Below are 17,057 nucleotides of genomic sequence, written 5' to 3'. Positions count from 1 at the left end.
TAAACGCTGGCGCGAGTAATGGCCGGTGAATGGATCGCCATAAAAATATTGAGGTAATTTATTTACATTTCTGTAGAGATCGTCGCAATTATTGGAAATGTGCACGTGGGCGTGAAAATTCGAAACTAATTATTTATTCGATTACTTCACGAATGCGATGCGTGAAATGTTATTTCTTGCGAATATCACTCCTAGAGTCCTGGAAAGTGAAATTTTATTATAAATGCTTGACGAATAACAAATTTGATGGAATAAAGAAGTTAGCAGCCGCGGCAGAATATTTAGTGTCTTAACTAATTTTATTTAAATGATAATCAAACTTTTCGATCGTGATCTCGATCTGTTTCCTGATCATCTTCAGTGAGTAAGTAAAATTTAAGAGGATAAAACGTGCTCCGATGTAATTACAAGTTGTGTATCGAAGTAAAAGAGTCACACGTCATGATGTAAGAAAAGTGTCGTTATAATAACCAGTCTTAAAATTTCGTTTTATTCCATCAAATGTTAAACGTTGATTATTGAATTTGCCTCCGATCTTTGAATATGTGTATATTAATTAAACTTGAGCCTGTCGACAACCGTTTATTTGTATCGAGGATGAGGAATTTGACTCGCGGATTTATGCTCCTGCGTCTTTAACGTAAAATCTATGGAAATCACATTTGACTTGAAACTCGAAGTTAAGGCCAGCGTCCACGATGCGAGAGCTCGGTCCAAGTTCTAGTTCCGAGAAATGTGTAGCCAATCAACTTGTAGCTATTCCATAAACGCTGCAAGTTGATTGGCTGCATTTTTCAAAACTAGAACTTGGACCGAGTTCTAGCATCGTGGACAGAGGACATTTACTTTTTACAATTCAATTTTTATGCAGATTTAAGGTAGTTAGGTCAAACATAATGAAGTTAGAGATTTCTATTAAACTTGCAGTAAAATGCAGCAAAAATAAAAGAATTCATTGCCTATTGAACTTTATTAATCTCATTTTGACTAATATAGTTGGGAAAGAACTACCTTAAAGAACATGTTTTTCGAAAAAGAAAAGAAACGTCGAGAGAGAGAGAGAGAGAGAGAGAGAGGGAGAGAGAGAAAGAGAGAGAGAGAGAATATTTATTGTCATACACGAGAGAGAAGAAAATTTTCTCTTAAAATTTATCCTAAAAATCATACGATCGTACGACAACGTGGCATTTTGAAGAACTTTATGAGAGGCTTTTGAAATTTTATCATACATTTTACTAGTAACATGTGTACTAAGTATAATTGTTAGTAAAATGTATGATAAAATTTCAGGAAACTCTCATAAAATTCTTGGCAATGCCACACTGTCCCACGATTACATGATTTGCAGGATAAATTTTAAGAGAAAATTCTCTCCGTGTACATTCAAAACGTAAAGACCAAATCTACATTGGTCGCGTGTCACAAGCGTCGCAACAAGGGGTTCAGCGAATGCAATTGGCTGTCCCGCTCGCACAGCTTCGCGCCGATTCGAAATTTCAAGGACATTTCTCCGCGTTTCGTTTGCGTGTCGCTTATTACACGTCCACTCCGAAGAGACACCAAACTAGACGTCGCCGGGCGCGAAAGGTGTACGAAGCGTCTCGATAAGAATTTAACTTTCAAACTGTACCTCAAACGTCCCGCGGCAGAGCGCGCGCGCATGCGCGCGCTCGGCCGCCATGGCAGTTGCGCGGCGCAGCGGCTCGAGACACGCATCGCGCGAACGCTCGCGCGGTTAATCTCGGATTTCGCCGGTCCAAAGTGCGGGGGAGGCGCGAATTCGCGTCGGGAGTGCCGAACGAAGCGACGGGAGCAATCGCCGGAGCGTATCGGTTGTCACGGATCCTCGCGAGCGACGCCGCGATCAGCATTCGCGGCATTCGACTTCGCTTCTGCCTCGGAACGACTGACTGGTGAGTGCGCGAAAACCGGAGACACAATCCGCGCGGGTTCCTTCGAGGCTCGAGGCACGTTCGGCGAGCTTTCCGCGGAACGTAGCGCGCTAAAGTAGATCGTTCCAAATTATACACATACATATGTACTTAGCTGCCATTGTCGCGCAGTGGAGCAAAAGCGCGGGCTCGTCATTCCCGTCTTCTCGCGCAATATGGCGTCGGTCCTCTAGTCGAGTCCAAGGGCCAGGGCTAACCAATAGTCGTGAAATATCTTCCCTGAGTTTTGTCTTGCGCTGCTTCTTAGCTCCTTCATTTCACGGCACCACTAGTCGCCTCTTACGACGCGGAAGGCTAGTCGGATGATCTATTCGTAAGCGGATCGAAGGACGCCACCAGACCGACACGAAACTCAACGCGCTCGCGGGAGATCTCGCGCGTGTCTCCGCCGAGGAGAAACTGAATCGGGATCGATGTAAAATTCGCCACGGAGTAGGGGTTGTGACGTAGGACATTCAAACGGCAAGCGAAAAAACCGTGGAAAGCATAAGAACGCAAACACGGCCGGCCGCGCAGTTCCCGGAATCTCGCCTACGTCTTCGCGCCGAGATCGTAAACAACGCGGCCGTGGCTCGGTCCCCCACCCCCCACGGGTCGCTCACCTTCGCGTGCCCCGTGACGCACTTCTACCTGTTTTTCGAAGTGGAAAATTTTGCATGCAGAGTCGCCGCGACTGTCGCGAGGTTCGGTTCGGTCGCTCCTCTCCTAGAGACCCTGCGATCAGAGATCGGCCGTAAGAGTTCGTTTAAATTCCCGCGAGTGAAAGAGAGAGAGAGAGATACGATCGTAGAATCGTCTCTGATTACAGGGTCTCTATTCTCTCCGCGCTCCTCGCGAAGCGGCAAAGCGGGAGGATTTGCCGTGCGACGTCGGCCCGCGGCTCGATCGTGAATCTTTTACTCCGGCGTGAACTCGTGAAGAGCGCAAAATTTTATCGACCAGCTCTATTGAATTCGCCAATGAAGTTTTTCACTTTTCGCGAGTTCGCGCTGGAGGTAAGGATTCCCGATCGAACCCCTCGTCTACAATGTGCTCTTTGCGTCTAGAAACGTTCCGTTTTATGTAAGTAAATCGAAACGATGTACGAAGTGCGGCGACTTCCGGCGCGAGTCTTCGGGCGAGTGCGTGTACGCGAATGACTTTCGAAATTTTCGTTCGATCGCGCGACAGTGACTGTGTGGGATAGTGAGTGCCCGTTTCCTGGCCGCAGCTGCGTTTCTGAGGAGGAATCTGCGCCCTGCAGACTACAATACCCTAGCTGGTGAGTAAAATTAATTATTTATTTGTTGCTTAATCTCTTCGCGCGCGTGCACGTTCAGCTTCATATTGCCGACGGAGGGGAAACAGCGCCGCGATTAAATATTTGCCGCGGTATTTTTACCCTCCTCCCCCCCCCCCCCTTCGCTCTTCTCCTCTTTATTTAACCCTACATTACTCGCGCGGTCAAAAAGTTGACGTAATTATCCGCGCGGAGTGTATTTTACGCTGCATTATTTCGATTTTCGTTGTACGGCTGATGTCAGAGAAGAATCCGTAAACGCTTAAGACTTTCTCAGTCGTAGACGTAGGGCAAGGCAGAGAGAAACGTAAGTCGTATACAATAACCTTTCACGACTTACGTTTCTCTCTGCCCTGCCCTACGTCTACGACTGAGACAGTCTTAAGTGTTTACGGATTGTTCTCTGCCATCAGCCTACTCGTTGATGATTTTGAATTTACGACTAAGTTGAAGTTGGCGAAATGTGTCTCTCCTAAATAAAGACGAGTGCGAAGATTCTCTTTTAATTGTGACACAATTTGTCCCGCACTCGATCGATGAAAACATTTTGCCGAATTTAGTCGATATCCAAAGCTGAGGTATTTTTTACCCCGCGCGAGTAATGTAAAGTTAATTACTGTGGAATTGAATCAGGTTAATTATTTCAACGATTGTTTCTAAATACAATTTAATAAAAACAGACACGTTTCAACTTTTCACGCGCCTGCAACTGTACAATTCCTGATTAAGTATTGATTTAAAGAGTCTAAAAACAGTTATCGTAAATGTTAATTCTTGTATCGTTATTTTTAACGTAATTATCAGCGGGGTGTATCTTACGCTTCATTATTTCGATTTTCGTTGTACTCGTTGATGATTTTGAATTTACGACTGAGTTGAAGTTGGCGAAATGTGTTTCTCCTAAATAAAGACGAGTGCTAAGGTTCCCTTTTAATTGTGACACAATTTGTCCCGCATATGAAAACATTTTGCCGAATTTAGTCGATATCCAAAGCTGGGGTATTTTTTACCCCGCGCGAGTAATGTAAAGTTAATTACTGTGGATTTGAATCAGGTTAATTATTTCAACGATTGTTTCTAAATACAATTTAATAAAAACAGACACGTTTCAACTTTTCACGCGCCCGCAACTGTACAGTTCCTTATTAAGTATTGATTTAAAGAGTTTAAAAATAATTATCGTAAAGGATTATTCTTGTATCGTTATATATTAAAAGTAGCTATTATTTATATAAATTCTTCACAACGATGTATATTTGATTAGAAATTTTTATTTATAACATTACTCGATGGCGACAGCGCAGGGCCAATGTGAAATTAATGGCGCGTAATTAAATTTCTAAAGCCGACCCGGATATTTTATTCTTTGCCCACTTCTCATTCGGGGCGTCGAAAAGTATCGATCTTTAATCTGAAATTTTTCCTTAATATCTTCGTAGAGCTTCGCGACGCAAATTTAACACGCGGGCGAGAAAAAATATTGCCAGGCGCGAATAAGCAAAGCGCGAGAAATAATTAAATAATCGAAACGTTTAATTAAATAACGGAACATTTAAATATTTATTCATATAATTTATTCTACATATAGTTGCGTTTTAGCCAAAATGGAAATAATATGCGGTGATTAATATAACGTGACACAATAATTAATTATATTAATATAACGTAAAATGCACGATGAAATAATAATTGTAATGTGTGATTTTTTCCAGGTATAGCCGAGGGCGTACTTAGCTAGGGTACAACACTGGTGAGTGAATTCGCTTTGCATAATATACAATTCTTATACCGATGTCTGTCCCGATCATACAAGTTATTTACTCTCACATTTGAGCTTCTCAGAAATTCAATTAATCAACTCCACTTGTTTTAAATTCTATAATAGTACCATAGCGCATTTAGAACTTGTCCTTTTATTCGCTACTATTTATCAATTATTAAGTGCCACGCTCGTCTTTACGCTTCGTACGTCGGTGAATAAATAACAAGATCACTTTCTCCCCATTTCGACGGCATAAGATAATTGAAATATGCGACAATAATGAACAGCAAGCGCGATTATTCCCTACGCCAGTCATATTTATTCGATCGCTGTCTATTCTCGTTCTGTCGAAAAAAAAGCGAAAAACATCGCTGTAATTATCGTCGCGATCACGAAAGTTATTTACTCTCACATTTGAGCTTCTCGGAAATTAAATTGATAAACTCCACTTGTTTTAAATTCTACTACCAGAGTGCATTTACAACTCCATCGGTTCTCTGTACTCTTAATTTCGCGGAGTTGATCTGCTTCTGTGACTCTCACGTAATATCGAAGCCCTAAGCGTGTGTCTAATAGAACTTCGGATTGAAATCGATAGATATTTTCTCTCACCTCTCCGTGTTATCATCAAGTACGATGAAAGAAGTGATAGCGTTTTAGAATTGCCCACAAGCGCCTCGCATCGGGCGGCGTGCAGGCCGTGATTTATTTCGCTCGCGAGAACAGCAGGTTGTTTTACGAGGACACTTAGTGCCCATCTACAATAGAGATTTAAACTCTAACCCTTAAGAAATTGACTAATCACAGTCGCGTACTCTACTCATACTTGGCCGTGATTGGTCAATTTCTTAAGGCTCAGCGCTTAAATCATCTATTGTAGACTGGGACTTGTGAATTTGGTCCGATCAAGAGATATCGAAGCTCGACACCCGTTATCGTTACACAAAAATAAAATCGCGACGGCCGACGTCGGCAGAGACAGAAGCAAAGAGAAAGAGAGAGAGAGAGAGAGGGAGAAAGAGAGGCTTTCTCGCGCGAGCGGCGCTTTCTTCGGGTTGGCAATCCTTCACAGTTAACGCCCCTAATCGTATTCATTAAAGTGCTCTCAATGCTTTTACACGGCTCTCAAGCTCCCGCCGCCACTTTCTCGCTCCCGCTTCTCGCAACGCTTCTTCCTCGCCCCCCCCCCCCGCCATCCCCCTCTCTCCCTCGCCCTTCGCGTCGTGGTCCTTCCGCCTTAGCGCCTCCGCTTTCAGCGCCCAAGATTTCGAGCGGATTCTCTCACACTCTTCTCTCTCTCTTTCTCTCCCCCTCGCTCTGGCCCCGCAGGTTAAATAAAATCTCTCTCTCTCACTCCACCTCTATTTTTCTTCTCTATCTATTAAGCTCCTCTCTCTTCGTCGACTCGTTCTCCATCCTGTTTTCTTTCCCTCCCTCCCCCCTCATTCTCTCTCACTCACTCGCTCTGTCTGTCTCTCGTTCTCCCGCTCGGCCCGGTCGTCGAGAGAGCTTTTAAGTTAGCAACAATGCGCGGATTTATAAACCAGCGGCACCGGGCATTGTTATCGGCGAGTGATTGGAAGCCGTCGTTTCGACACCGGTCGAATACCAACCATCGGTTGCCCGGGCCATTGTTGACCCCTTTATCTTGGAAATTCGCGGGCGCTACGGTCTCTACTTTCCGCGCGCCCGCTCGCCCGCCCGTACGGTAACGCTCGTCCGTCCATCCGTCCAGGGACTCGCTAAATCACTCGGGTTTTATTGATGGACCGCGGGGGCAGAAAGGCGCGCGCCCGAGAGCGGGCCGGTGCCTCGGTATCACGTCTCGTGATAAACGGCCCATTGTGGACCGCCTTTTCTTCATGGTTCCTTAGTGTGTCGCGCGCGCGGCAGTTTCGACCGCTTCCCCATTCGTGCGCCCGGATTCGGCCGCCCGCCGAATCGGATTCCCTCGTTCCTTCGACCGCCGAGTGACAGGAGAGGCCGTGCCGATGCGTGTCAGGGCTGCGGATTGACGTGGCGTAAATGCGCCGGCGATCGAAATCGTATGCGGGACAGAGAGTTACATTATTACGCTCGCCATAGTGTCTTTATTCGGGGAAACTGAGGTACGTTTCAGCGAAGAGGGGTGGGTTCGGTAAAACTTGAAAAAATTATTTATATAATACATTGGGAACATTTTCCACTGGATAATATAGCGTTTCCGAGGGTGAATTTGTTTTCCGATTAAATGATGAATACCTGTATCCGAAATTGGATCGAAAAATTAGGATATATCCGATCGTGTTCTTCATCGCGTACATTTGTTTGTTGCACTATGTAGTTAGATTAGATGGGATCATCCGGTGACATTTTTCTCAGTGTACTTTTCGACCGAGGGTGGAACCGCTGACCAAAATCTTGTACACCAATGTCCACTAATGCCCAGTGGGCGTTACTTAATTTTATTATTTTATCTTTATAATGCCTCAACCAGGCTTAATGCCCAAAGTAATGCCCAAAAATGCCTAGTAATGCCCAGTAATTTCCCAGTAATGCCGCAAATCTGTACACCACAACGCTCGTTTTCGACGTAAAGGGTTGTATTGAGATGGAGGTAAACAGTTGTCGAAAAGAAGCCTAGAAAATGTGTGATACGTTTGCAATTCTTAAACACTTAAACGCGAGCAATGTTGCTTGAGACTATTTCCAAATTGATTCACAAGGGGGAAACCGCTGACCAAAATCTCGTACACCAATGCTCATTATTGCCCAGTGGACATTACTTTATCTTATTATCTTATTTTATCTTTACAATGCCTCAGCAAGGCCTAATGTCAAAATAATGCCCAAAAATGCCTAGTAATGCCTAGTAATTCCCAGTAATGCCGCAAATTTGTACACCACAATGCCCTCAGCGGTTTAGCCCTCGTTTTCGACGCAAAGATCGTATTGAGATGAAGGCAAACAGTTGTCGAAAAGAAGCCTAGAAAATATGTGACGCGTTTGCAATTCTTAAACACTTCAACGCGAGAAATGTTGCTCGGGACCATTTCCAAATTGATTCATATATCGATCGGCGTGAAATAATCGTAAATTAACGGTGAAAAACTTAGAGCGGCAGGACAGACTTTTGCACGAACGCATAAGCGTATGCACGAGAAAATTGATCGGTCCATTTCTTCATGCACTTTGCAAATTAGTCGCTCGAGTCAGTCTCGCTTGTTTTTCCCCCCCGAAGGACCTCTCGATCCTTGCTAGATACAAGTGGGGAATCGTGAAGTAATCCTGATCGCGGAGGTAGTTTCGAATAACAGTATTTTTCTGGCGCGTTTCAAGCGAAGAACTGCCACTTTTCGGCAACAAAAGCTGTATATCGACTGCACAGAGTATCTATATTTCTCGTCGATAGTGCGGCTTTTGTCCGAGGAACACGGCTTCCTCGCTCGACAACGATCTAGGGGAAAAAAAAACACGCCGTTCGACGGTGTTGATCAACCCCTCTTCTCCCTTTTCCCGCGACCAAAGGGTTACAGCCGGACCCGATTTGCTCGCCCCGGCGAAGGAAGCGTGACCGCCGTCCGGAATACATATGTAGATGGGATTTCAAGTCCGCATTTAACCGCCTTTACACCGGCGTAAGCGCTCGCCGCGCCGCGTTCTCACCCTAACGTCTGTGTTTCACGTTTTCCGCGCCGCGCGGTGTAGCTTTAATGCGGAGCACGTGGACGCGCGTCGATCTCGCCGAATTATACGCGTCGGTGACACTCGTCGGTACAATGGGGTACCGGGGTGAATCGCGCGTTTCTGCCCCCTCGGCTCGCAAGCTGACTTTCCCATGATGTGCCCGTAATCAGATCATCTCTATCCTACACACACACACGCGCGCGCGCACCCTATGCCATACATCGCGCCGCGCCGCGCCATACCCTGCCCTACGCGTCCCACCCTACCAACATTATGCCGTCAGCCTCTCCTCTATCGGCCGTGTCGCACACGTCCGCACACGCGTACAATCTGCACCGTAATCCCGAATTTTCTAACTAACTGGTTTTTTACGCGCCGCTCAGCTGAATAATCAATCTGACGATTAGTCTTTGTTACCGGGCGCAACGGCGAATGTATAATGGCGAATACATTGCGCATTGCCGCGCGCGCTTTGTACCGCGTGTCCGCGGTAACTTTTTCTCTTTTTTTACACGATACGCCTCTTCCCTGACTTCTCTAAATCGGAACGTGAGAATCTGGGGGATGCTGCGGTAACAATGAACCCGGCCGGTGAAAGGATCGAGTTTCCGGCTGTTAATTTATTTATAGCAATTATGTAATCAAGTGATAATTGCTCCGTTTTCACGAGACGACGCTCTACCATCCGGTCTTGATCTGACACGGAAGTTTCGCGAAAATTCCCACGTCTGTCTAACGCGGGCGAGACGCTTCCGCGTGCCGCGTCTCGCGGGGTTGATCTTCTCCGAAAATGCCGATCGCGGGGCAACAGCCCGTCGCTCGCGGTTTGCGGCATCGCGCGAATTCTTGCGCGCGCCAAAATGTTACGTACGAGACACATTGTGCCGCGCACAAAGAACTATCGATTTTCGAGTGCGACCGGCACGTGTCCCAAATACCAGGACACGTGCCGACCCCGCGTCGCTTCCGAGAAACCGCGAGATGCGTCAGAAAGAGAGCGAGAGACAGACAGACAGACAGACAGAGAGGGGGGGAGGGAGATCGCATTTGACGATTCAGCCGCACGCGTCTCCTGCGTTTGCACCGCGCGTACGGACGTATATAAATACGCCTGCGTATCGATCCCATACGCGCGATTTCGTGGTTGCCCTTCTCGCTGCCCGACGTTGGAGGCAATCTTCCATCGATCTAATCCGTAATTACGCCGCTGAAAGAGCGACCCGGGGAGTCACGGACACCTCGATAACGGAGAAAAGTTCCCCAGTCATTTTTCAGACGGGTAGGCCCTGCGATCGGCTACAGCACGTATATTCCCTCCGCCAGAGAGATGACATCTTTCACATAAACGCTGTTAAAACTATTTATGTCGGATTACTGCCGTTAATACGATGATACGTTAATTTATTACGTGACATAAATTGTTGCGACTTATTTCTCGGTGCTATAAGAAATTATATGCTATCTTATTTTTGTCAGGCGTAAGATCCATTTGCCGAAGAAAGAGCCCCAGAATTGTTATATTTATATGAATCAGATTGCGCGAAACAAACTAATCAATCCATCAAATGAATTGAAAATTCTTAAACAATTATCTTTAAAAAGAAAGATTAAAAGTTTATGCTATTAAAGTATTCGAAGCTTTGAGTTACATTTTATCGAAAATATACAAAGATATATTGAAATCGTATCGTTGTATTATTTGTAGAAACACGTGTCAAATATAAAGAGATAAAGAAAATTTTGCAAGAAACAGGTATCTTAAGTAGCGAAAAATTGTACGCTTGTTTCTTCCGGCAGTGGATTTTCTCCGATTTATTGAACAGGCCATGTTTTATTCATATCACGCTATTTCACACTTTTCCTTATTTATCGATAAAAATAAGATAAATATTAATTTGTAAATAATCACATATTGGAATTAACGACACCTTTTTAAATGCGACAATCAATAGGGAGGAATAAAAACTTTATTTCAAAAAGGACTTAAGTAATTTGTCACCGATAACATTTGCATAAAAGTACATATCGACCTAATGGCAGTCTCATTTACCAAATTATTAGAATTCAGGCAGCAACAATTTTTCGAAATCGAGTGAAGTAAAACATTTTTTAGAAAACAAATTTCTATCTCGTAATGAGAATTTTTTTATCCTTTAATTTACTTTCCTTTCGAATATATTTCATATCGCGTCTGCAATTTTTTTTCCATTTAGATCGAATTTTCCAATCAATTACAAGAACCGGAATATCGATCGTTTATTAATGATTAATCTATGACACGTCGAATAAAATATTTGACGTTTGTTGTATAAAGTTGCATATTTCGTCGACTACTGTGCATAATACATTAACGAGCTAATAAGCGAACACGGAGCCACGGATGCTCTGAAGCACAAAGTTATCGCGTGGCTTTTCACCGGCGATAACTCTCCAACAGGTACGGATCTTGGCGCGGTGGGATGATCCAGCGCCTTGAGGGTGTAAAAAGCTAAAGACGAGAAAGCTAATTGTATCCATTGCATACTCTTAACGTATTCTGGGAAAAAAAGACAGCAACCCATTTAGGGGCCCACAATTAGTAATCGAATTATTTGGATTGTTCTCTCTAAAATTTGTGGAGTGAAAATACTGCCATGGAGTGAAATGTTCATCCTATTGGCGTGAATATTTCCTCCAACAGAGTGAATATTAACTTCAATGGAGTAAACATTTCACTCCATGGCAGTATTTTCGCTCCACAAATTTTCGAGAGTTCGTAACACTCTAATCTTTTACGAATTTTACCCCGCGTAACTAAAAATCGTAATTAGCTATCCTGTCTATATCCACGATTTTAAAATAATACTGATCAATTCTCTCAATTAGTTCTGTCGATATTCAGTAACGCAAAGATAATTTGTACTTAAGAGGCACTAACCGAAATGTTAAGTTGCTTAACTACACCAAAAAAAAAACGGTAAAAATTTTTTCCAGAGTATCGTTACGGACAATCCAAATAATTCGATTACTAATGGTGGGCCCCAAAATGGGTTGCTGTCTTTTTTGTCCCAGAGTAGCATTGCCGCGATCCGTTCAATGATTTTTACATTTAACAGACACGTACGTATTTTGGATACATGTAATATTCTTAGGGCAAATTTGTAAAAATGCGTCCCTCCGAAAAATATTTCGCGAACCCTCGCAATTGACGCAATTCAGTCGGCAACACGCACCTTAACGGCTGTAACGGTTTCGTGTGCAAATACGCTCGCACGCTTCTTTGCCGCGCTAATCTGTCCCTAATCGCGTACCAGACTTTGTCACGGCGGTGCCGTTTTCCCCGGCGATTCAATGCGCACCACCGTGAAGGATCCGCACCCCTCTCGACGGCTCTCTCGCAACACGACGGTAAACAAGTGGCCGGGTTTTTCTTTGCACAATATGTTGCAGGACCATTACTTAGTCGTGGCAACCTCCGTTCTCGCGGGGAGAGTGGCTCTTACCTAAATAACCACTCAGTCACTCGCAGACTTCTCTTAGCCGGAGAGGACGGCGGGAAAGAGAGAAACCGAGTGAGTGAGTGAGGCAGGGGTAAGGATAGAAGGCGGGCGGGGAGGGGGGGAATAGTCAGGGAACGAGAGAGGATAAAGGATGTGAGACGAGGAGCAAGCGAGCAGCCCGACCGGGTGGGGGTGGCCCCGATACTATTACGTGATGTAAGAGTAACCGAGCATCCAGAAACCACCCCGTCAGATTAACGAGGCCATTCTCCGATTGATTTCTCGAGGAGCGCGCTTCGACCGTTAACTTCTATATCGCGCACCCCGCGAAGGTGGAACGACTTGCTTTTTGCGCGATCCGATATACAGGGCGATATTGAACTCCGGTCGATGGACTTTCAGCCATTAGACGGATTATTTGATCAATTTGGAGCCGATTTCTTTTCTCAGACAAAAATATTGTTATTACCGTTAGCAATATTTATTACGCGTTTCGTGGTAAATTCTTGTAGGGCTGTTGACGGATTATGTTAAATTCACGCGTCGCCTATGTAACAGATAATATGTATTGTATAAAAAAATAGGGCTGTTAAAAAGTCATGCACTTACTGTTTGAAAGTATGGGAGGGAAGGAAGGTTCCCTATAAGTGTGCTTTCCCTGTTTAATAATACAAATAAGAGTAGGAAGATTGTTGAAAACTATTTAGTTGCAAACAAGTGTAAAGATCTTTCGAATGAATTAATTCGAGATTTTATAATGAAACAAAAAAAATTTTTTTTGCAATTCTGGCGCTATTGTAATTTTCTTTAGATTGTGCTTGAACAGGGCCTAAACCGAAAGTTGAAACGTCGTACAAAAGTTTATAATAAACTTGGGCCAGCTAAAGTTGATAAAAACTTTTTCATTGTTATTTATTACTGGCAATCTTAATTTAATTCGAGATTTCTTAACGAAAGAAAAATGTGACTTACAGTCGCTAGTTATGATTAAAAATTAAAACAGTGAGCTTATTGTCAACCCAGCTGGCAAATTTTATTGAATTCGTTACAACGTTCCGACCTTACTTCAGGTCCTCTTCAAGTAACAATACAAAAAACAAGGAAAAATGCACAGACTAGTCATCGTCATCCGTGAGATAGAGTGAAAAAATAAAAGTCAGCCGAACATTACTGAGGTTGGATTTGAACTCTATCTCACGGATGACTTAGTCTATGAATTTTTCCTTGTTTTCCTATTTGTATTGTTACTTGAAAAGGACCTGAAGTAAGGTCGAAATGCCGTAACGAATTCAATAAAATTTGCCAGTGAGTTGACAATACACTCACTGTTTTATTTCTTAATTATTTCGGAATGATTCTTCGTGAGAGAGAAAGAGAGTAGGTATCTGAAACTTTGTTGCGAAAATGTTAAATCAGAAAAACACGACAATTTGCACAAAGATAAAAGTATTGGCAATTATCGCTAATACGGTGCGAGCTGTTGTAGCTAAAGGACACGTAAAGTCTCTCTCTCTCTCGCTCTCTCGCTCGCTCGCTCGCTTTCTCGTTCCTCCTAAATCTGCTGATTCCGCGAGAGTGCTGCAGCAGGCGAAACATATCGAATGGCGTTATTCGCGCCACAGAGAAGCGGAACTCGAGATATAGAGGGGGCCGGGAGAGTGTGCGAAAGGAGGCGAGACGAGACGAGACGAGACACGTAATGGCGTGTCGGAGTTAACCGGTTGATAACCATCGGCTATAATTAACTCGGGAGAACCGGTGAACGAGCCACCCCCTCCTCCCCCGAACCCGATAACTGCACCGAACCGCAAACTATGAGTTTACGATACGTTTGTGTGCGCGTCGGAGGGAGGTGCTTCTTGCCCTTTCGGCAATCGCGGGATTCTTGACGGGGTCGCGGGGCGTGCTCCCGCCCGGCTGCGCGGAGGTGAGCCGGCTGTAATCGGAATTACGTTCGAGTGCATTATGCGCCTTGCGGAGAAGCATCCCGCGCATACACGATAATGCCTGTTTTACGGCTGGGTGGCTTCGTTAACCGACGATAATGTTGCTCGCGCGCGTGGACCGGGCGGTCTATCAGAACCGAGGGGGAAACCGCTGACCAAAATCTTGTACACCAATGCCCACTAATGCCCAGTGGGGCATTTACTTAATCTTATTATCTTATTTGTCTTATTTTATCTTTACAATGCCCCAGAAAGGCCTAATGCCCAAACTAATGCCCAAAAAATGCCTAGTAATGTCCAGTAATGCCGCAAATCTGTACACCACAATGCCCTCAGTTTATCCCTCGATCAGAACGGAAGGACTTGTGGCACCCGGGATCGTTCTCGCGGGTTTCGAGCCTTTTCCAAAAATCCCGCGTGTCGGAAGCGCGCTTGACTATGTAAATTAAACGAGGGGTAAACCGCTGAGGGCATTGTGGTGTACACTGAGAAAAATGTCCGATTAAATATAATCGGATAATCGAATTACATAATATCAAACGGACATATCCAATTAAATTGTATATCCGATGAAAAATGTGATCGGTTTTTCAATCAAATTTCATCGGTAACTGCATTTTATTGGATAAATTTCATCGGATGTATCCATAATTTAATCGTGAAACGTAATCGAAAAAATTAACCATCGGAAACACTATTTAATTGGTTTATCCGATGGAAATTTTTCTCAGTGTGATAAAACAAGATAATAAGATAAAGTATTGCCCACTGAGTATTAGTAGGCATTGGTGTACATGATTTTGGTCAGCAATTTACTCCTCGAAATTAAAATATCGTGAATACGCTTTACCTGCTCATTTACATATGTAAAAAAAATGTTGCCAGATGTAGGTTTCGTGAAGTCAGAAATTTATGTAGATTCCTTGCGGTACGGTTAATTGTACGTTCATGGATTGATAAATAAGGTATGAGTGCGGCTGAGCGTAATGCGCCGTGTTACAGCGTAATAAAACAAGAGCAACTTGTTTGATATTTTATTTGCAATGCAAACGGCGAATAATGCGAGATAAACGAAAAGTGAAATTTTTACTTAAATAACGAACCGAATGAGGATCTATTCGAATAGTGTCCGATTTTCTCGGCGGATTATGTACAGCCGGAAACGAGTCTCGCCGGGCATGAATAATTGACGAGACGCATTTGGCAACCGGGCGGCGATCTGTTCGCAGTCGAATCCGCAATTTTCGTTAAGCGTCGATTTTCCTCCTTTTCCCTCTCACTGGACGTGGATTCGCTTCCTTCCCCGAAGGGGAAGGCCTGTCCGCCGCCGAGAGGAAGGAGAGCGCCACGCCACGCAGCACAATCATCGGTCAGTCTTTTAATTTCCTATATTGGAGCGGGGGCGCGCGTGTATACGCGGAATTGGTGTGCGAACCCGCGTACGCACGTGAGCGACACGAGGATCAGTGGCGGATATAAAGTAGATGCGCGCTCTTGAAGCTTTCGTGCATTGGGCGAACCTCTCGGTTTCTCATATAACCTTTAACTCTAATTGTAAGTTACCCAAAGACGAGACGGAGAGAGAGAGAGAAGGAGAGAATTCATCGTTACATGACCCGTTTGCGAGGCATTCTACCACGGGAGATATATTACACCCCGCGGATTATATCGCGCCTAGGGCGTCAAACCGTCTTGACTCGTCACTGACGTGAGGTGAGGACGAAGGCTCGGCGAAGGAGGAAAGGCAGCAGGGTGCTGTAAGTGAGATAGAAAGAGTCGGTCGAGGTGGTAGCGAGTAAGAGAGAGAGAGAGAGAGAAGAAAAGAGAATGAAGGATCAGGGTAGAAACAGAGAGAGAGAGAGAGAGAGAGAGAGAGAGACTCGGAGGAGGATAGGAAAGGAGAGCGAGGGATGAAGGGATGGCTCGTGCGCGAGGGTCGGCACGGAGTGGTAATTGGCTGTCAGTGCTTCCCAGTCCTACCAACCACCCAACAACCCCGAGAGATTGGTATCGCTTATAATTAACTTCTCCGTGCCACGAAGCCACCGTTTCCATCGGCGTCCACGAAAGGAGAAAGAGAGGGAGGGAGAGAGGGCGGTAGCTCGAAAACAGAAGTATAGAAGATCGCCGATGGAGCAGCGGTGTGGAGCGTGGAGGGATCGGTCCCCGACGTAGGGTGGACGAGTGTTTCTCGACGGTACGGAAGTCCGAAGGATGACTGGACGCGGGTAGCCGGATATCCGCGGAATCTCGGCCCTCGTATTCGCGACACGTAGGGTGCTCGGCGGGGGAAAGAAAAAAGTACAAGTCGGGGATTCAATGAGCGCGGGTGTCGGGGCATAAATTTTGGGTCACTGAATGCCGAACGTCTCCCACTCGACTCGCCAGTAAAGAGTACGTTAAACGTAAATTTTGCACGCGCGGTAATTTACTTCATCCTTTAGCGACATTTATTTTATCTACCTCTAATTAGCGTGCGTCTCTTTATGTTGATATTTCCGTAAAAATCGTAATTACGGTCTTCTTTTTTTCCGTTGTACAAACGCGGAGAAAAATTACACGAGTAATACGCGTGGCACGTAAACAGAGCAGGAGAATCACACGACGAACGAATTTGAGAACGGTCCTCGATTCATCGTCACTCTGATTTGGAGACAAAACTTGATTGCGAATAGCACATAACGCAATTTGTATAGACCAAATCTCCCCTCTCCTCTTTCCCGCCATCTGGTTCTCAGATATTGAGCGAGCAACTATTCAAACGACTCCGGTATCGATTCGAGGCCGTTAGAAAATAGAAAGGGCTAATCAAATAAAGGTAATTATTTAGATTAACACACCCACCTCCAATAACCTTGGGCTTGACATATGTTGTCAAGGTTACCCTCCTGAGTAACGCTCAGAAGGATTTAGCCGGCGCTCGTTGTTTATTAAAAAGTTATAAAGAAAAGAAGTTGCGCAAATGCTATGTAG

At 44.7% G+C, this 17,057-nt stretch overlaps 1 protein-coding gene across 2 annotated transcripts in view; it reads left to right on the top strand.

Annotated features, from left to right (window-relative positions):
* Positions 1 to 1,856: 1,856 nt before the first annotated feature.
* Positions 1,857 to 17,057, top strand: part of LOC105562149 (LIM domain only protein 3-like) — a 95,814-nt gene continuing 80,613 nt past the window's right edge. The window contains exons 1-3 of one of the 2 annotated variants that reach the window (XM_012012724.1): positions 1,857 to 2,685; positions 2,761 to 3,213; positions 4,944 to 4,981. The gene's annotated coding sequence lies outside the window, so the exon portion shown is untranslated. Of the gene's footprint in view, positions 3,214 to 4,943; positions 4,982 to 17,057 lie in introns of both variants that reach the window. The other variant, XM_012012723.1, reaches the window with a different exon arrangement.

Source organism: Vollenhovia emeryi, unplaced genomic scaffold (genome assembly GCF_000949405.1).
Source record: "Vollenhovia emeryi isolate VEMERY1.0 unplaced genomic scaffold, V.emery_V1.0 DF939194.1, whole genome shotgun sequence".
NCBI classification, from domain to species: Eukaryota; Metazoa; Arthropoda; class Insecta; order Hymenoptera; family Formicidae; genus Vollenhovia; species Vollenhovia emeryi.
Note: the sequence above shows the minus strand (reverse complement) of the source record. Positions and strands in the feature narration are given on the sequence as shown.